The sequence below is a fragment of the Calonectris borealis genome, unplaced genomic scaffold (genome assembly GCF_964195595.1).
Source record: "Calonectris borealis unplaced genomic scaffold, bCalBor7.hap1.2 HAP1_SCAFFOLD_40, whole genome shotgun sequence".
Taxonomy (NCBI): Eukaryota; Metazoa; Chordata; class Aves; order Procellariiformes; family Procellariidae; genus Calonectris; species Calonectris borealis.
Genome location: NW_027441454.1, coordinates 881,235 through 902,530, shown reverse-complemented (window position 1 = coordinate 902,530; position 21,296 = coordinate 881,235). Strand labels below are relative to the sequence as shown.

Sequence of the window (21,296 nt, the reverse complement as noted above, 5' to 3'; positions counted from 1 at the left end):
CTAAAGCTGGTTGTCTTCATCTCTTCCAGAAGCAAACCATCCCAGCCCGGGAGGTGGGTTTGACAATGTTTACAGTAACAAGTATTTCAAGGAGCAAGGCTCAGGGGGCTGTTTCTCAGGCATGCATTCTCCCTGGCTGTTCACCCAGGCATGTCCTGCTCCTCTCCCACCTCAACCCCCAGGCGCCCCTGGGACACTCCTCCCAGCCTGGCAGTGCTGAGCAGGAAGCCTGTGAGCACAGCTGGCCGTGCTGAGGCCCTGCCGGTGGGCTGGACGTGCAGCCCCAAAGCCCTGAGGAACCTGTGCTGAGAAGAGGACGATGGGGAGTGGATGGTCCTCCCTGTCATTTTCCTCCCTGCACAAAGTCTCTCACATGCTGCCTGGTTGATGCAGTTACACTTTTTCCTTCTTTTTACTGTTTCACACACAGTGAGGGGTTCAAGCATCCTCTGTCATGACCCCATTAAACAGTCCCTTCTTTGTCTGAGCTGGAAACTCCTGACCTGCTCTTTGTCAATGCAAGAAATCGGCCTGCTCAGGGCAGGAATACTCTCCTCGGAAGGGCAGTGTTTCAGAGCTGAGACCACTCACCCGGCACTGTGCTCAGCCTTCTCTCATTTGGAGGAAGCACATCTGCCTTGATCTTTTCACAGAAACAATTTATTTTGAATCATGGCACTGGTTTTCCTTGGCAGAGCGCAAAGGATCTCAGTTCTAAACAGCTATTCTGGTCATGTTGGGAAAACCCCTGAGCACAGGAAAGCAGAATGTCAAAATTTCAGCAAATGCACATGATGTTTTTATTCCAGCGTGAGGAAGAGGCAGGTCCATGGTCAGAGTCAGCCCTGTGGCCAGAGGGAGTGCTCTTGGGACAAGCAGGTTTGCCCTCTTGAAGAAGGGTCCCTTCTTTTAGTTTGGAGGGAGACAAAACGGACTACGAACAAAGGCAAAGTATATGAGATTTTTGTTCATTTGTATCTTTTTTTGGCAGCATTGTCCATCACAGCTCTTCTTCCACTTAATGCAGGAATGCATGTGTTTTGTCACAGGCCTCCTTCCTGACAACTGGGAAAACAAAAATAACCAAAGCTGTATGGAAAAGAGGGAAGAGGCCAATCAGACATCACCCACGGAGTTCCTGCTGCTGGGAGTGGGGAATGTGCCCACACTCCACACTCCACTCTTCCTCCTATCACTCATCACCTATTCCATGACCGTGGTTGGGAACATCCTCATCGTTGCATTGGTGGTGTCAGTGTGGTGCTGATATCTTTGATGGTGATTCTTTAAGCGGCCTCTAAACCACTCATTCGCAACACAGAGTAACATCTGCACACCCCCATGTACTTCTCCTTGGACACCTGCTATAGCTCCACCATCTTTCCCGGCTGCTGGCCATCTTCCTGACTGGGGACAAGGCGATGTCTGCTAATGGCTGTATGGCTCAGCTCTAGTTCTTTGGCTCTTTGCAAGTACTGAGCGTTACCTGCTGGCAGCCATGTCCTATGATGGGTACTTGGCCATACGCCAGCCCCTGCTCTATGCAAGCTTCATGACCTGGAAAGTCTGTCTTCAGCAGGTGGTTGCATCTTGGCTAGTGGGTATGCTGATGTGTGCAATAGTCACGGACTTCTTATCCCAGCTGAAGTTCTGTGGCCCCAAGGCAATTGACCACTACTCCTGAGACCTTACCCCTCTGCTGGAACTTTCCTGCTGTGACACCAGCATGGTCACACTCACGTCCTTCATCTGGTCTTTCCTGAGTGTTGTCTTCCCCTTCCTGTTCATGCTGGCCTCCTATGTATACATCATAGCTTCCATGCTGAGGATCCCATCCAGCATGGTCAGGCAGAAGGCCTTCTCCACCTGCTCTTCCCACCTCACTGTCATCACTGTTGTCTACCTGCTGCCCAGAACAGCCCCACTGAGGCAGCTCAACAAAGTGCTCTCCTTTTTCTACACTGTCCTCATGCCCCTGGTCAACCTCCTCATCTACAGCCTGAGAAACAGGGAGGTCAGGGAAGCCCTGAGGAAAGGGCTCAGGAAAGCCAAGGCCTGCACCCAGGGCGCACAATAATGTTTCACCTGCAGGAATGAATTGTTTGTGCTTCAGTTTTGTGTAGGTAAGGAGGACTTGGACAGGCATGTGGTGCGCAATGCCCCAGACATTGCTTTAGGAGTGTGCAATATTGAGCATGTTTGTGGGATGGGAAGGGTCAGGGAGAAGAGATTTCCTTTGGGAAGGGTGTGGGAGACAATTGGGTAAATATTGCTTGTTTCTGTAAAGCCAATGACTTGCTTCTTTCTTTAAAGCCAGTTGATGGTTCCTTCTTTAGGTACTGTGGAAATGTTCTCGGTTTTTTTTCTGTGAGAGGAATAAAGGGATTGCTGCTGAAACGTGAACTCTATCCATCGTAGAGGCCTGCGTGCCAGCCAGTGACCCCGGTCGCTGCTGTGTTCAGTGGAGAGGCCCAGTTCAGCATGGCTGCCCACCCCCATGCAGGTGCTTCCCATGATCTGAGATGCCCGCAGGCCTTCCAGAACTAGGTTGTGAGACTGGCAGGTAGAGAATGGGACTTGGGAAGGGGTTTGCTGGGTTCAAAAGCAGAGTGATAATGGAGGCAGGAGGGAGACATGGGGGCATCGGAAAGAGCCCTCAGTGCCAAAGCGAGCCCCACAGCACTCACACCTGCAGGAAGGGACTCCAGAGCCAACCTGTGTGGCGAATAAGGACACGGACTCCATCTGAGAGGGCACAAAGACAAAGACGAAAATCCTTTATTATACAGCACAAGCGCCTTTTTATACCTCACATTATGCCACGTGTGCACTTCAAAGAATTCCCTAGTACATCGCCTAAGCAAAGGTCATCTCGACACTCTTCCGCTAATTTCCTTATCTTTGTCATGCCCTCAGAACCATGAACTGCCACCTCTTATCTTCCTTTTTCCCAGGGCTTCTTTCACTTCCCATCTTCCCATGGCTTCTTGTTTACCAACGCTATGATACTGCTTGTACTCTCAGACATTGATTCCTCCACATCTCCCCCTTTTTCTTTTACAACAAACACTAAGCTAACTGACTTTTCTATTATTCGTTTCACACATTGCAATAAACATAGTACACACACAAGAATACATACAAATACAATCAAACGTATAATTCCCAGTTCAATCAAACTCATTACCCATTTTGCCAAGCCCCAATAATTCTCTCTCTTGTGGCTCTACGCTCAGGGGCGGACGGTACACCAAACATCCGTCCCAATTGTCAGTCACATTGCGGCCACCACTACAAAGCGTGGCATGCGGCTCCGTGAGACCTAGGGTCCAATTGTTCCACGGGAGTCCCACTAAGCAGGTGCAAAAAGGATCTCCAGGTGATGAGAGCGAAAGGCAAATGGTCTCCTGGCCTGTCTGATTCGCAAGGGCCATCCAGACGTTCTCTTTGGGCTGCAGTGGGGCCCAAAATGCGCTTATGCCTGCGACAACGGCGAAAAAGACGGCTTGACGAACCGCGCTGGTACCCATCTTGGTCCTCGATCTGTGGAGACACAAGCATACCCTCGACCCCAGGTTATCAAAACGGGCCTTCCCACTCATGAGATTCCAGGTTTCTCACCTTTACCCACGCCTTGTCCCTTATGATTGCATCATGACCTTCAACAGAATCAAAATGTCTGCAAATGGGGGGTCCACCTTCCCCAGCCCACCGACTGAGAAGATGAAGAACATAAACGGCTTTTGCCAATCTTTCCTGTGGGGTTAAATCCCCTACTCCCTCTTTTTGTTTTGTTAACATGTCTTTGAGTGAATGGTGCGCGCGCTCAACAATGGCTTGTCCTGTGGGGCTGTGTGGAATTCCCGTGATATGAGTGATTCCCCACGTTTGCAGGAAGGTCCGTGTGGCTTGGGCAACGTACCCGGGGCCGTTATCTGTTTTTATTTTGCTCGGTACTCTGAGAATGGAAAAAGCAAGAAGAAAATGTTTTCGGACATCCCGGGACTTTTCCCCAGTGCAGGCTGTGGCTGCAATTGCTCCCGAAAAGGTATCCACTGAGACGTGGACACATTTGAGTCGACCAAAGTCGGGAAGATGTGTAACATCAGTCTGCCAAAGTTCGAGCGCCTGCAAGCCACGAGGGTTGACTCCCCCCGGCTGTGGAGGGCCCGCACACTGGCACTCAGGGCATGCAGTGACAATTTGGCGTGCTTGCGTAAGTGGTAAATGAAACATTCCAGCCAAGGCCTTAGCGTTCTGATGATAAAAGTTATGTGAACGCCTCGCTTGCTCAAATTTCCCCGGGACAACAGCAGCCCCTGCAAGCGAATCAGCCAACCGGTTTCCCTCAACCAGGGCCCCCGGCAATGCAGTATGAGATCTGATATGTAATATAAAAAAAGAGTGGATCCTTTGATGAATGCGTTCTCTGAGGGTTTTAAACAGAGCAAAAAGCTGGGCATTATTTACATCTTTCAAATGAGCAAACTCCATGCGGGACACTACCCCTGCAACATATGCAGAGTCAGTCACGATGTTGATGGGGGCGTTGCCATTTTTCAAACACTCGTACCACTGCCGCCAACTCCACGATTTGTGGTGGACCGTCTTGTTTCCGGATATCACATTGCCATTGATCGTGGTCGTCTTTCCAGACAAGGACAGACTTACCCCTACGCCCGGACCCATCCGTGAAGACCGTTAGAGCGTCCCAAGGGGTCACGCTACATTTTGGCAATTGCTGCAGCGGTAGCGGGGACTGCAGCCATTTCTGACTGGGAGGGTGAATAGAAATCGCTCCTGTAAAACCTTCCATAGCCATTTGAAAAGGTACAGACATTTGCATCAACCAAGTTAGCATAGGCATCACGACAGGAATGGAAATGGTATGCGGCTCCTTTCCGCACAGCGCTATCAACCGTTGCCTCCCTCTCATGACCAGGGATGCAAACATTTCTGCTCTAGTGGTGATGGTTTTTCCAAATTGATGGGGAAGAAACAGCCATTCTATGACCAACAACTGTTCGCCGCTGGGTGTTGGCTTCCATTGAAACAACAAACCATACGGTTGGAAGTCAGTGTTCACTATTGCTAACTGAAAAGGAAGCTCTGGATCACAGCGCTGTGCTTGCCGAGCCGATATCATTGTAGCAACAACTACAACGCTTGCTGAGCCTCAGGGGTTAACGTTCGTCGAGACCCCAATGCAGGATCACCTTTTGGCAAATTAAACAGAGGTCTCAACAGCTCTTTGTTGATTCCCAACAGAGGCCTTACCCAACTGATGGTGCCCAATAATTTCTGCAAATCAGTCAGGGTGTGGACCTGACTACTGATCTTGAGCCCTTGCGGTATCACACTTTGCTCAGTAATGCGCCACCCTAGATATTTCCAGGGAGCGGTCTGCTGCACCTTTTCTGGGGCAACTATCAAGCCGTTATGCTGGAGGCTTGTTACGACAACCTCCATGGCCCCTCGTATCATGGCCTCAGAGGGGATTGCTACAAGGATATCATCCATATAATGATAAATTACGACTTCAGGCAATGTGGCGCGGGCTGGACTAAGGGCCCGAGCCACGAACCATTGACATATGGTGGGACTATTTTTCATGCCTTGCGGGAGCACCGTCCAATGGTACCGTTGACTCGGCTGGGCTACATTGGTCGCGGGTACAGTAAAAGCAAACCGCAGCGCGTCATCTGGGTGTAGCGGAATGGTAAAAAACCAGTCCTTAAGGTCTATTATAGTGTTGTGCCAGTTCATAGGTATCATGGTTGGTGAAGGGAGACCTGGCTGTAGAGCTCCCATGTAGGCTTTATAGCCTCATTTATACGTCTTAGATCATGAAGGAGCCTCCACTTTCCTGATTTCCTCTAGATGACAAAAACTGGTGAGTTCCATGGGCTCGCGGATGGCACAATGTGCCCAGCGCACAGCTGCTCAGCAACAAGGTCCTGCAAGTGATGCAGCTTGTCCGTGGGGAGGGGCCACTGATCCACCCATGTAGGCTTTTCACAGGACCATTGCAACTTCAGGGTGTGCTGCCGATCAGTAGCCCCTAGGATAAATTTGTCCCCAGCATGATTCCCCATTGTGACAAACAGTCTCGTCCCCACAGCGTGAGAGGGGCCGGAAGAACGAACGGTCGGACATTGGCCCGCCGACCCTCCGGTCCCTCGATTTGAATTAATTGAACACTCTGCAATGGTGCTGTTTGCCCTCTGATACGTGTAAGGGCAATCGGGACCTGTTTCGTCGGCCATTGAGCTGGCCAGTGTGACTGCGCAATGACTGTCACGTCAGCTCCGGTATCAATAAGGCCGCTGATGCGCACAGACTGCTGAGGGCCACCGCCTGACAGGCAGCAAGTCAGCTGCGGTCGCCCCGCAGCGACAGGCTGCGCCCACCACCGTTGTGGCGTGCCGGTGGAACCAAAACCTTCACCCCTCCATTCCTGAGGCTCTGCCGCAGGAGGGGCAGCTCGAAAGTAGCCGAGCTGTGCTATTCGTGCTCCTGCCGGCACGTAACAGGGCGGAGTAGGCGTCCACAACATGATTTTAATTTCTCCCGTATAGTCTGCATCGATAACCCCAGGGAGAGCGAACAAGCCCTGTAACGTGGCGGATGAACGTCCCAGTAAGAGTGCGCTGTAACCGCCACCTAGCGGCCCCCACACTCCGGTGGGCACCGCTTGAACAGCCGTAGAAGTCAGGTTCACTGGGTGGGAGGGGGCCAAGTCCATGCCGGCACTTCCCCATGTTCGGGCGGATAATTCGGAGGCACGGATGCCAGCGGGGGGCTGGGGGCAGTTTCCATCATCGCATGGGGGGCTGCTTGTATCATCGCACGGCCCCTCCCTGCGCTCCTGCAACCGTTTCCCTGGATAGGCTGACCGTCTTTATCATACCGCGACTGGCATTGATTCGCAACGTGCCGGCCCTTCCTACATTTTGGACACATTCCCAGTTGTGAGTCAGCCAGTTCCCGCCTCCGCCCGCCTGCCTGCGGGCACTGCCTCTTAAAGTGACCGGTACGGCCACAGGTGAAGCACGGCTCTTGACTAAACTTAAAGTTTGCAAAAGCAGTAGCCATCGCCACAGCCTGGTGCTCCGTGATCCCCGCACGGTTGCATTCCTCTATCATTTCAACTACCGTAGGGTTTTTTAATGGACGGAGCACCCTCTGGCAATCTGCGTTAGCGTTTTTCAATTGCCAATTTTTGTAATAATATTTTCCGTGCTTCCTCATTCTCTACTTGTTTGTCCAAAACATCTTTTAATGTCTTGATAAATTTCATATACAGTTCCTGCGGTCCCTGCCTAATATTAGTAAATGAGCTTTGGGGCTTCCCTACATTGGGGACCTTCATAAATGCTAGGTAGGCAAGATTCTTTGAATCATTTAGGGCTACCATCGGGAGTTGTGCCTGGACAGAGGCAGTGGCATATCGACCCTCTCCTACCAATGCGTTAACTCCCAATAATCTCAGTGGATCTGCCGCGGGACGCTCCGAATATTCCAGTGCTTTTGCCTCACAGCGTCGCCGCCACTCCCCATTCCAGAGCATAAACTGAGCAGAGGAGAGCAACAACTGCGCCAGCGTTTTGCAATCGAGCGGACACAACGTATAACTCCTCATGACCGACCCTAGCATGTTCGCAGAGTAGGGGGCACTGAGGCCAAATTCAATCACTCCCCTTCCCAACTCCTTCGCTACTTGGAAATTCAGAGCCTCCCACCGGGGCCTTTGATGAGCTTCATAAATCATCGGGAACGCCCGGACCTCACGGAGCTTAACTGCGAGGTCAGAGTCCCCTTCTTTCTCTGCCTCCCTTTGAATCCCCTTCCACACATCATGCAGATGCGGGGGATATAAATCCAGCTCTTTCTCTGGATCGACCAGTCCCGGATCGAACGGATTGGGATCATCACTGCCGCTACCCTGCTCCCCGCAGGCAGCCACCGCTCCAGCCTCGGTGGCCGGGGGCGCAGAAGGCTCTTTGGCCACAGATGCACTCCCTCCTGAGTTTTCACCTCTCAGCTTGTCTTTAGCACTGACATGCTTTTTTAGGGTCTCATTCAGAGTCCTCCAAGGCGCTAGCAGTCCCGCAGCCACCGAGTCCGAACGAGTGGCAGCATCCCAAAGCTGGGTGCCTGCTTCATCCCAAATTTTTGGATCATAAATGTTAGTAGAATCGACTCCCTTAACGGTGGTTGTCACCCACTTCAGGAGTCGTCTCAAGTCCCCATTATCCATGGTTACTTGATATTTTTTCAGGATCAATTCCATGGTCCTGCAAAAAGTTTTTTCCTCCTTTGTCATGTTTAAACCCATGACTACCGCCCCCCGCTGCTCACCTCTGTTCTGCAGAGACAATTACGCGACGTCACTATCCTGTTTCCTTTCAATAGCTTTTATCCCGTTTCCTTTCAATGGCTTTGCAGTTAAGCGGGGGATCGTCACCGGATCGGCAATTGCCGACTTTATGGCCCTTCAGACAGAATGTCCCTGGCCCTGTTCGGGCGCCATTTGTGGTGAATAAGGACACAGACTCTGTCTGAGAGGGCACAAAGACGTAGATGAAAATCCCGTATTATACAGCACAAGCGCCTTTTTATAACTCACATTATGCCACGTATGCACTTCAAAGAATTCCCTAGTACATCCCCTAAGCAAAGGTCATCTCGACACTCTTCCGCTAATTTCCTTATCTTTGTCACGCCCTCAGAACCGTTAACTGCCACCTCTTATCTCCCTTTTTCCCAGGGCTTCATTCACTTCCCATCTTCCCATGGCTTCTTGTTTACCAACGCTATGATACTGCTTGTACTCTCAGACATTGATTCCTCCACACCAGCCCATGTCCTGGCTCTGACCCACGGGGTTTGGGGTGCCCTTTCTCTGTCTGGTCCATGACCTGTGGGTTTTGGAGGTGTTGTGTGCCATCCAGACGGTGACCCATGGGGTTTGGCGTTCCCTGTCCCTCTCTGGTCCATGACCTGTGGGGTTTGGGCTTGTCCAGCCCATGTCCTGGCTCTGACCCACGGGGTTTGGGGTGCCCTTTCTCTGTCTGGTCCATGACCTGTGGGGTTTGGGCTTGTCCAGCCCATGTCCTGGCTCTGACCCACGGGGTTTGGGGTGCCCTTTCAATGTCTGGTCCATGACCTGTGGGGTTTGAGAGTGTCCTGCCAGCATCCTAGCTGTGACCCACGTGTTTTGGGGTGTCCTGTCCCTGTCTAGACCATGATCTGTGGGATTTGGGGTGTCCTGCATGTGTCTTCGCCTTGAGCCACAGGGTTTGGGGTGCCCTCTCCCTGTCTGGTCCATGACCTGTGAGGTTTGGGGGAGTCCTGCTCATATACTTGCCCTGACACACCAGGTTTGGGGTGTCCTGTCCCTGTCTGGTCCATGACATGTGGGGTTTGGGGATGTCCTGCCCATGTCCTGGCCCTAAGCCACGGGGTTTGGGGTTCCGGGTTGCTATCTGGTCCAAGACCTGTAGGCCTTGGGGGTGTCCTGCAGGTGTCTTGGCCGAGAGCCACGGGGTTTGGGGTGCCCTGTCCCTCTCTGGTTCATGACCTGTGGTGTGTTGAGGTCTCCTGTCCCCATCATGGCCCTTACGCACGGGGTTTGGGGTGGCCCGTCCCTGTCTGGTCCATGACCTGTGCTGTTTCGGGATGTCCTGCCCATATCCTTGCCCTGACCTACAGGGTTTGTGGTTCCGGGTGCCTGTCTGGTCCATGAGCTGTGGGGTTTGGGCTTATCTAGCCCATGTCGTGGCTCTGACCCATGGGGTTTGGGGTGCCCTTTCTCTGTCTGGTCCATGACCTGTGGATTTTGGGCTTGTCCAGCCCATGCCCTGGCTCTAACCCACGGGGTTTTCGGTGCCATTTCTCTGTCTGCTCCATGACCTGTGGGGTTTGGGGTGTCCTGCACATGTCTTGGCCCTGAGCCTCGGGGTTTGGGGTTCCCTGTCCCCTTCTGGTCCATGGCCTATGGGGTTTGAGGATATCCTGCCACTGTCCTTGCACTGAGCCATGTTATTTGGGGTGCCCTATCCCTGTCTGCTCCATGAGCAGTGGGGTATGGGCTTGTCCAGCCCATGTCGTGGCTCTGACCCATGGGGTTTGGGGTGCCCTTTCTCTGTCTGTCCATAACTTGTGGGGTTTGGGAGTGTCCTGCCAGTGCCCTAGCTGTGACACACGTGTTTTGGGGTGTCCTGTCCCTGTCGAGACCATGACCTGTGGCGTTTGGGGGTGTCCTGCACGTGTCTTGACCCTTCGGCAAGGCTTTTGTGGTGCCCCGTTCCTGTCTGGTCCATGACCTGTGGGTTTTGGGCTTGTCCAGCCCATGTCCTGGCCCTGACCCATAGGGTTTGGGGTGCCCTTTCTCTGTCCTGTCCATGACTTGTGGTGTTTGGGGAGATCCTGCCCATATCCTTACCCTGACCCATGGGGTTTGGGGTTCCAGGTCCCTGTCTGGTCTGTGACCTGTCGGGTTTCGTAATGTCCTGCCCATGTCCTGGCCCTGAGCCACAGGGTTTTGGGTTCACTGTCCCTCTCTGGTCCATGACCTGTGGGTTTGGGGCTGTCCAGCCCATGTCGTGCCTCTGATCCATTGTGTTTGGGGTGCCCTTTCTTTGTCTGGTCCATGACCTGTAGGGTTTGGGAGTGTCCTGCCAGTGTCCTAGCTGCGACCGACGTGTTGGGGTGTCCTGTCCCTGTCTGGTCCATGACCTCTGGGTTTTGGAGTGTCCTGGTTTCGGCTGGGATCGGGTTAAGTTTCTTCCTAGTGCTGTGTTTTGGATTGAGCATGAGGAGAATGTTGATAACACACTGATGTTTTCAGTTGTTGCTAAGTGTCCTCCTAGTCCAAGGACAGCTCCCGTGCCTACTGACTGAGCTAGGTACACAAGGTGGGAGGGAACATAATCAGGACAGCCAGCCCAGCTGGCTAATGGGGTATTCCATACCATGTGACGTCATGCTCAGTATATGAACGGTAGGCGTGATCCAGGAAGTACAGATCGCTACTTGGTTATCGGTCAGCGCGGGTGGTGAGCAATTGCATTGGGCATCACTCATTTTGTATATTCTATCATTATTTATTAATGTTATTTTCCCTTTTCTGTTCTATTAAACTGTCTTCATCTCAACCCACGAGTTTTTCTCACTCTTACCCTTCCGATTCTCTCCCCGTCCCGCTGGGGATGGGGGGAGTGAACGAGCGGCTGCGTGGTATTTGGCTGCCTGCCAGGTTGAACCACGCCAGTCCTTTTTGGCGCCCAACATGGGGCTCGAAGGGTTGAGATAACGATAGATCTGACCAAAGTGTTTTAAGGCAAAATTGTTATAAGCATTCGTTATATTGATTGGTCACAATGTTGATGTATTGGCTGTCAAAGTTGTGGGGCTGGCTCTCAATATTGGGTCATGTAATACCTTGCTTGCAGTATGTGTTCCCTTTTGTGCTGTTTATCATTAGTCGGAACTGGGCCAAGATTATCATTTTGCTGCTGTTTTATGAGGTGATAAAATCATTGGTCATAAGTCTAATCTGGTATCTGTACTCAGCACTGCCGTCATTTCTGTACCTCGGGAATCACCTCTTAGAAATTATTAGTAATTGCACTTTTTTCTCTCGGAGAATGAATTTAAGGGGGAGACAGAATGGGACACTTTCTCCCACTTGTTCATCTTCCCTTCCATATTCTCAGAAACTCCTTTTTCTTCTATCCTCTTCACGAAGATGTCCACAATATTCCCTGAGAATTTTGAATATCCTTGGGATGTTCAAACAAGCATGTTCATATTGCTATGTCTCCTGAATGTGGTTCAGGTCTTGTTTAGGGTTAAACAACTATTCAGGAATACTGTCCAGAGATCAACCCCGGCAACAGACACGGTGACTACTCAAACCCCCACGACAGGCACTGTGGCTACTTCAACCCCCACGACAACCACTATGGCTACTCAAACCCTGGCAACAGTCACTGCAGTTACTCCAACCCCCATGACAAGCACTGCAGCTACCCAAACCCCAGCAACAGGCACTACAGCTGAACCAGAGGACCAACCCTTGCTGGTATCCATCGCCCCTGTACAGAAGAAGAAATCTTGGAAGCGGAGGTCAGGTCATTTAGAAAGGGATAATGGAAAAGCAGGGCCATCACGAGGAGGGGAGGAAGAAGAGGAAGAACTCATAAACGAAACGGAAACCACCTGATCCCTATCCCTTAATGAGCATATTGTTACCTGGCTGCTCCGATGCTGGGATAATGGGGCCAGTAGCCTGGAATTAGAGGGGAAGGAAGCCAAACAGCTGGGATCCCTTGCTAGGGAAGCGGGTATTGACAAAGCAATGGGAAAAGGGACACAGGTCCTCAACCTCTGGAGGCGACTGCTGTCAGGCGTGAAGGAAAGGTATCCCTTCAAAGAAGATGTTATATATCACCTAGGCAAATGGACCACTATGGAGAGAGGTATCCAGTACCTGAGAGAATTAGGCGTGCTGGAGGTGGTTTATAGTGACCTGGACAACAACCAAATGCCCAAAGATCCAGATGAAGTCCAGTGCACACGACCCATGTGGTGGAAGTTTGTACGGAGTGCACCAGCGTCGCATGCCAGTTCGTTGGCAGTACTGTGCTGGAAAAAGGAAGAAGCACCAATGGTGGATGACGTGGTTAGCAGACTCTGGGATTTCGAAGAAACTGTCGCCTCCTCCCTTGTCTCAGCTGTGGAGAAACTGTCCCGGGAGCTCCAGCAACTCAAAGACGATAGGTCCTATCCGCCACTTGTACGGACCAGTATCTCAGCCATTAGGAGTCTGCATTCTTCTACTCAAGAGAGAGGATATAGAAAGTACACACCACGGGGCACCCTGTGGTTTTACCTGCGTGACCACGGAGAGGACATGAGGCAGTGGAATGGAAAACCTACCTTCATCCTAGAGGCACGGGTACGCGAGTTGCAAGGAAAAACAATGACACAAGGGGGTTCTCCAAGGAAGAATGCTGCTCCAGTTTTCAGGAAGAATCTGTCTCACAACGGTCAGATTCCAGTGAGCAGTTCCCCAGACAGAGTAGAAGGGCTGATCTTACTTTGGATTGTAATCATGATGAAGAAATTCTTGACTCACGTTTGCAAGAAGTGAGAGATGGATACTATGACCAGAACTAGAGGGGCCCTGCCTCCGGCCAGGTGGAGGAAAGGGGCAACCGGGTTTACTGGACTGTGTGGATTCGATGACCTGGCACATCAGAGCCACAGGAGTATAAGGCTCTCGTAGACACGGTGCACAGTGTACCCTGATGCCATCAAGCTCTAAAGGGGCAGAACCCATCTGTATTTCTGGAGTGACAGGGGGATCCTAAGAGTTAACTGTATTGGAGGCCGAAGTGAGCCTGACTGGGAATGAGTGGCAGAAGCACCCCATTGTGACTGGCCCAGAGGCTCCGTGCATCCTTGGCATAGGCTACCTCAGGAGAGGGTATTTCAAAGACCCAAAAGGGTACGGGTGGGCTTTTTGTATAGCTGCCCTGGAGACGGAGGAAATTAAAGAACTGTCCACCTTGCCCGGTCTCTCAGAGGACCCTTCTGTTGTGGGGTTGCTGAGGGTTGAAGAACAACAGGTACCAATCGCTACCACGACGGTGCACTGGCGGCAATATCGCACCAACCGAGACTCCCTGATCCCCATCCATGAGCTGATTCGTCGACTGGAGAGCCAAGGAGTGATCAGCAAGACTCGCTCACCCTTTAGCAGTCCCATATGGCCAGTGCAAAAGTCCAATGGAGAGTGGAGACTAACAGTAGACTATCGTGGTCTGAACGAAGTCACGCCGCCACTGAGTGCTGCCGTGCCGCACATGCTAGAACTCCAACAGGAACTGGAGTCGAAGGCAGCCAAGTGGTACGCCACCATTGATATCGCTAATGCGTTCTTCTCCATCCCTTTGGCAGCAGAGTGCAGGCCACAGTTTGCTTTCACTTGGAGGGGCGTCCAGTACACCTGGAACCGACTGCCCAAGGGGTGGAAACACAGCCCTACCACTTGCCATGGACTGATCCACACCGCACTGGAACAGGGTGAGGCTCCAGAACACCTGCAGTACATTGATGACATCATCGTGTGGGGCAACACAGCAGAACAAGTTTTTGAGAAAGGGGAGAGAATAATTCAAATCCTTCTGAAGGCTGGCTTTGCCATAAAACAAAGTAAGGTGAAGAGACCTGCACAGGAGATCCGGTTTTTAGGAATAAAATGGCAAGATGGACGTCGTCAGATCCCAATGGATGTGATCAACAAAATAACAGCCATGTCCCCACCAACTAGCAAAAAGGAAACACAAGCCTTCTTAGGCGTTGTGGGCTTTTGGAGAATGCATATTCCAGATTACAGTCAGATCGTAAGCCCTCTCTATCACGTGACCAGGAAGAAGAACGACTTCAGATGGGGCCCTGAGCAACGACAAGCCTTTGAACAAATTAAAGGGGAGATAGTTCATGCAGTAGCCCTTGGGCCAGTCCGGGCAGGACAAGATGTAAAGAATGTGCTCTACACCGCAGCCGGGGAGAATGGCCCTACCTGCAGCCTCTGGCAGAAAGCACCAGGGGAGACTCGAGGTCGACCCTTAGGGTTCTGGAGTCGGGGATACAGAGGATCCGAGGCCCGCTACACTCCAACTGAGAAGGAGATATTGGCAGCATATGAAGGGGTTCGAGCTGCTTCGGAAGTGGTTGGTACTGAAGCACAGCTCCTCCTGGAACCCCGACTGCCGGTGCTGGGCTGGATGTTCAAAGGGAGGGTCCCCTCTACACATCATGCAACCGATGCTACGTGGAGTAAGTGGGTTGCACTGATCACACAACGGGCCCGAATAGGAAACCCCAGTCGCTCAGGAATCTTGGAGGTGATCACGGACTGGCCAGAAGGCAAAGATTTTGGAATATCCCCAGAGGAGGAGGTGACACGTGCTGAAGAGGCCCCACCATATAACAAACTACCAGAAAACGAGAAGCAATATGCCCTGTTCACTGATGGGTCCTGTCGCCTTGTGGGGAAGCATCAGAGATGGAAAGCTGCTGTATGGAGTCCTATACATGTATGGAGGTTGCAGAAAGTGCTGAAGGAGAAGGTGAATCGAGCCAGTTTGCAGAGGTGAAAGCCATCCAGCTGGCCTTGGACATTGCTGAACGAGAAAAATGGCCAGTACTTTATCTCTATACTGGCTCATGGATGGTGGCAAATGCCCTGTGGGGGTGGTTGCAGCAGTGGAAGCAGAACAACTGGCAGCACAGAAGTAAACCCATCTGGGCTGCCGCGTTCTGGCAAGATATTGCTGCCCGAGTAGAGAACCTGGTTGTAAAAGTACGTCACGTAGATGCTCACGTGCCCAAGAGTCGGGCCACTGAGGAACATCAAAACAACCAGCAGGCGGACCAGGCTTGTAAGATTGAAGTAGCTTAGGTGGATCTGGACTGGCAACATAAGGGTGAATTATTTATAGCTCGGTGGGCCCATGACGCCTCGGGCCATCAAGGAGGAGATGCAACATATAGATGGGCTCGTGATCGAGGGGTGGACTTGACCATGGACGCTATTGCACAGGTTATCCATGAATGTGAAACGTGCGCTGCAATCAAGCAAGCCAAGCGAGTAAAGCCTCTTTGGTATGGGGGACAATGGTGGAAATATAAATATGGGGAGGCTTGGCAGATGGATTATATCACACTCCCACAAACCCGGCACGGCAAGCGCTATGTGCTCAGCATGGTGGAAGCAACCACCGGATGGCTGGAAACATACCCTGTGCCCCATGCCACTGCCCGGAACACCATCCTGGGCCTTGAAAAGCAAGTCCTATGGCGACATGGCACCCCAGAAAGAATTGAGTCAGACAAGGGGACTCACTTCCGAAACACCCTCATAGACACCTGGGCCAAAGAGCACGGCATTGAGTGGGTCTATCACATCCCCTACCATGCACCAGCCTCCGGGAAAATTGAACGATACAACGGACTGCTAAAGACAACACTGAGGGCAATGGGTGGTGGGACATTCAAGCATTGGGACACACATTTAGCAAAGGCCACCTGGTTAGTCAACACCAGGGGATCTGTCACTCGAGCTGGCCCTGCCCAATCAAAACCCTTACGTACTGTAGAGGGGGATAAAGTCCCTGTCGTGCACATAAGAAATATGCTGGGGAAGACAGTCTGGGTTACTCCTGCCTCTGGCAAGGGAAAACCCACCCGTGGGATTGCTTTTGCTCAAGGACCTGAGTGCACTTGGTGAGTAGTGCAAAAGAATGGGTGAGAAAAGGAAGACCAGGGAAAATTTGAATGAGGCAGGGGTCCTGGTGACACAGGAATGGAAAAGGCTGAGGTACTGAATGCCGCCTTCACCTCCTCTTTTACTAGCAAGACCGGCCTTCAGGAAAACCAGGTGGCAGAGATGAGGGGGGCAAGTCTGGAGCCCAGCAGACATACTCCTGGTGGAAGAGGATCAGGTCAGGCAATACTTACGTGACCTGGATATACATAAGTCCATGGGCCCTGGTGCGATGCACCCATGAGTGCTGAGGGAGCTGGCAGATGTCCTTGTGAGGACACTCTCAATAATCTTTTATCAATCACTGAAACTGGGGGAAGTGCCTGAAGACTGGAAGAAATCAAATGTCACTCCTATTTTCAAGAAGGGCAAGAAGGAGGACCTGGGGAACTACAGGCCAGTCAGCCTCTCCTCAATCCCTGGGAAGGTGATAGAGCACCTAATCCTGGAAAATATTTCCAGGTACATTGCACTGGTTTTGGCTGAGGTGGAGTTAATTTTCTGCAGAGTTAATTTTCTGCAGCTCTCACAGACCATAGGTGCTATGGTTGGGATTTGTGACCAACACGGTGTTGGTGTGGTCACACTGTGACCACATCACATTGGTATGTTGTAGCTATTGGCTGGACAGTGCTTTCACAGCATCAAGGCCTTCTCTGTTTCTTCCTTCCCAGCAACTAGGTTGGATTTCTTGATGAGGGAAGAGCAGGGGATGTCATTTAGCGAGGCAAAGATTTACACGGCGTATTGGTGTCCATGTCCAGGTTTTGGTAGTGAGGGGGCTGCAAGTGTGGCCTCTGTGAGGTAAGACCAAGGGCTGCCTCCGTGCCGGACAGGGCTGGTTCCAGCCAGCTTCAGAATGGACCCACCGCTGGCCAATCAACAAAGCTGGTGGAACCTCTGTGACAAAGTATTTAAGAAAGGGAACAATCGCCAGACTGGGATAGGACTTAGGGGGAAAAAAGTGTGAGCAACAGCCCTGCAAGTACCGTGGTCGGTGAAGAAGGAGGGGCAGGAGGGGGTCCAGGCACCAGAGCACATATTCCCCTGCAGCCCATGGAGAATACCCCAGCAGAGCAGGTCTTTTCCTGCAGCCCATGGAGAAGACCATAGTGGAGAAGGTAATCCCCGCAGTCCGTGGAGGAGCCAACACCAGAGAAACTGAATAATTCCTGGAAGAACTGTGGCCTGTGGAGACCCCACAGTGGAGCAGGTTCACCTCGAAGGACTGTAGCTTGTAGGAGGGACCCCATGGGAAAAGTGTGAGAAGGAAGGAGGAGCAGAGAGGAACTGTTATGGCCTGACTACAACCCCTATTCCCCATCTGCTAGCGCTGCTCAAGGGGGAGGAGGTAGAAAAGCTGGGAACAAAGGAGGGAAGTTGAGCTGGGGCAAAAAGGGTGGGGAGGAGGCCTTCCATGGGGAAGGAGATAAGGTCTTCCAACAGCCCCACACTTCTTCCACCCTCAGCCTGTGCAGTTCCATGTGCTTGTCCTGTCCCCTTGCTTTGCCACTGTCGTGTTGGTCCTAAAGTCCCCCACACATTTTGGCATGCTCCAAATCTGGAGCCCACCTGGCCATGGAGGCAGGGAGAGGCCAGGTCCCCTCTGCCCAGGGCTGGGAGCAGCTTTTCCTGGGCTATAGTCCCACAGCAACGTGCATGTTCTAACCCTGTGCAGTTCTGGTGCCTCATAGCCGGCTCCTCAGGGATGCACCTCCAGAGAAGTTCGGCTTTTGTCGTGAGTGATCGCAAGTGCGAGGAGGGGAGAGGGAGAGACTGTCTGTCCAAGCAAAGTTACTGTCTCGTCAGCTTTGAGCACGAGCTTGAAAATGCTTGGTCGCAGGGGTAGTGCCTGCAGGATTATCACTGCTCCAAAAGAGTCCTTCTAGATCTTTCTGGAGCAAGAACGGGAGAGTCATTGCTGAGGATAGGCTTTGGGGCCATGTATGCAAAGCAGAAGAGATGAGCAGTGCATCCCCTTAACTCCACTCAGCGACTCCAGAAGTTCACAGTGACTGTGGTCTGGTTTTGATTCCCCTAAACCCTCTCTGCTAGGCAGGGGCTCAGCAGGGAAAAATCTATGGCATTGGGCAACACAATTGCCCCAGCTGTACCACCATGAGGACACCATCCCTGCGTGTGGTTGTCTTGGTTTCAGCTGCCATAGAGTTAAATTTCTTCCCCGTGCTGTGGTTTGGATTTAGTATGAGAAGAATGTTGGTAAGACACTGATGTTTTCAGTGGTTGCTAAGTACCCTGCTAGTCAAGGACTTTTCAGCTTCCCATGCTCTGCAAGTGCACAAGCCGCTGGGAGGGAGCATAGCCAGGACAACTGGCCCAGCTGGCCAACGGGGTATTCCATACCATGTGACGTCATGCTCGGTATATAAATAAGTGGTGTTTGGGCATTGCTTGGCAGGTGGTGAGCAATTGCGTTGTGCATCACTTATTTTGTATATTCTATCATTGTTATTATTGTTATTATTATTATTTTCCGTTCCTTTTCTGTTCTATTAAACTGTTGTTATCTTAATCCCTGAATTTTACTCATTTTCTGATTCTTCCCCCCGTCCCACTGCGGGGCGAGGAGTGAGCGAGCAGCTGTGTGGTGTTCGACCCGTCAGGTTTACGAACTGGTAATATGGGTGTGTTAAAATTAGACTCACATTCTTTTAATAGTCCGAATTGTAAAAATTTTTCAATTATCGGCCAAATCCCTTCTCTATCTTCTCTCTTTAGGGGATATTGCTTAATCCTTACTGGTTGTTGGTTTCCCTTTTTAAGTTTAACTTCAATAGGTAATGCATTCTTTGCTCTTCTGGGTACATCGGTAGCCCATACCCCAGGGTATACCTGATTTAAGACTTCCTCCCTAATTTCTCCTTTTATGGAAGGACTGGTTAAGAATAAACTTAGGATTTGAATGTATTCTTGATCTTTTACTTTCAGAGAAATTTCTCCTTTTTCGAATATAATTTTTGCACCTAATTGTTCTAGCAAGTCTCTTCCCAATAGGGCCTTTGGAGAGTCGGGCATATATAGAAATCTGTGAATTCCCCATTGTTTTCCCAGTTTATATTTCAAAGGTTTACAGAAATACGCCTTTTCACTTTGGCCAGTTGCCCCCTTTACCATGATGTAATCGTTCTCCAGGGGCATCAAGCCTTGATTCAGTTTATTGGACATTCCCTTTTCCAATGACCAAATTCCTTGCACAGTGCACATTGATCCTTGCCTAACCGAGATGGTTCTCGTCTAGGCCTCCTTTCTTCCTCTTCCCTGACAGCTGCTATTATTCTCCTTCGTACTTGTTTGTATGCTTCTTCCCTGTTACTAAATACTCTCCATGCTTCATCTAGCAACACCTCCAAATTTCTACTTTCTGTAGTACGTAGCTTCTGGAGCTTGCGCCTAATGTCCCCTGTGGACTGACCCAAAACCAGAGAGACTAGTTGTTGTATTCCTACCTCGGATCCAGGATCCAGCGGTGTGTTACGGCGCATTGCATCCCTCAGTCGATCCAGGAATTCGGATGGGGACTCGGAGGGATCTTGCTTAATTGCATATAGAGCTGACCAGTTTATGGTTTTGGGTATAGCCTTTTCCATTCCTCTCGAAATCCACTCCTGATACCCCTGTAGTTTTACCATTTCTGCAGATCTGTTCGCAACCCATTTTGGATCTTGTAGAGGGAAATATTCCTTAACATCCCCTCCTGTAGTCCTATAGTATTCATCAGCCAAACTCCCTGCTGTTTTTAAAAACAATTGCTTTTCTGTTTCAGTTATATAGTCTAATAATAATTGTATGTCTTCCAATCAGGGTTATGTTGTTTCACAATAAACTGAAAATGTTTAGTTACACCGATCGGATCGCTCCTATAATCCTTTGCAACCCTTTTCCATTCCCCTAAATCAGCAGTGGAAAAAGGTACCTTGATTAGCATCGTCCCGCCATCAGGCGCCACCGCCTCTCGAAGAGGTGCCTGTAAGGCTACTGGGGCAGTTTTCTTTCTGGTGCGGGACGATACAGGGCTGTCCGGGGGGGTGGAAGTTTCGTCCGAGTCCGCATCCTGTTCCTGTGGTCGAGGGGGAGGCTTAAACAGGTCAGTTAGATCTGGTTCTGGTGAATTTTGTTTGCTTTCATACACCTCTGTCCAATACTGCGTGCCGAGCAACACCGCTTCAGTTTACCTTTAAATTCTTTATTTTCTCGCTCAAGTGCGAGTACCATAGGGTCCTGTGGTGGTGCCAGTCCACAGTCCCTTTGCCACTCCGGATGGTTTCGGAGGGTGAAATACATATCTGCATATGAAACTTCACCCCACTTCCCTTCTCTCCTTAGAAATAGCATCAATTGTAGGAGAGTATTGTAGTCTATTGATCCATTAAGTGGCCACTTAGCTTCACTTTCTAATTTATACAACGGCCACCATTGATTACAATACTTAATAAGAGTCTTTTTACTTTCTGTCCCTCCAGTCCCAACAATGTCTTTCCAATGAGCAAGCACACAGCCCAAGGGGCTTTTCTTCAAGACTCCCTTTTGAGTGTTACCCATTTCGTATCTTCCCTTTATTGATCTTTTCTTTTAACCTTTAATAAGATGCCGGGACTGGTTTTCCTTCCCGCACTGTCTCAGTGATTTTATCGGAGGTTTTCTTATCATAGAGCCCTCTAGATACACAATACTGCTTTTCCACAAAATTCTACAATGTTTTCGTACACGAAAGACGAAGGCTCTATGCTATCATTCACTTCGTTCGTCTCCGGCCGCTCTCCCTGCAGAGATTACGGAACCGCGGATCAGAACTCCGCACTCGCTTCGCAGCTGTGCTGCGTCTCACTCATACAACACAGACACTCAGTCACACAATAAGTTGTTGCAACAGATGATAATATTTATGGCCATGCCACGTACAACTCCTCAGACTAGTTGTACTCCCACCCAGCAGCTG

General features: G+C 50.9%; 1 pseudogene; it reads left to right on the top strand.

Annotated features, from left to right (window-relative positions):
- The first annotated feature begins 1,093 nt into the window (after nt 1-1,093).
- On the top strand, nt 1,094-2,077 carry LOC142076278 (olfactory receptor 5AP2-like; annotated as a pseudogene).
- The last annotated feature ends 19,219 nt before the right edge of the window (nt 2,078-21,296 follow it).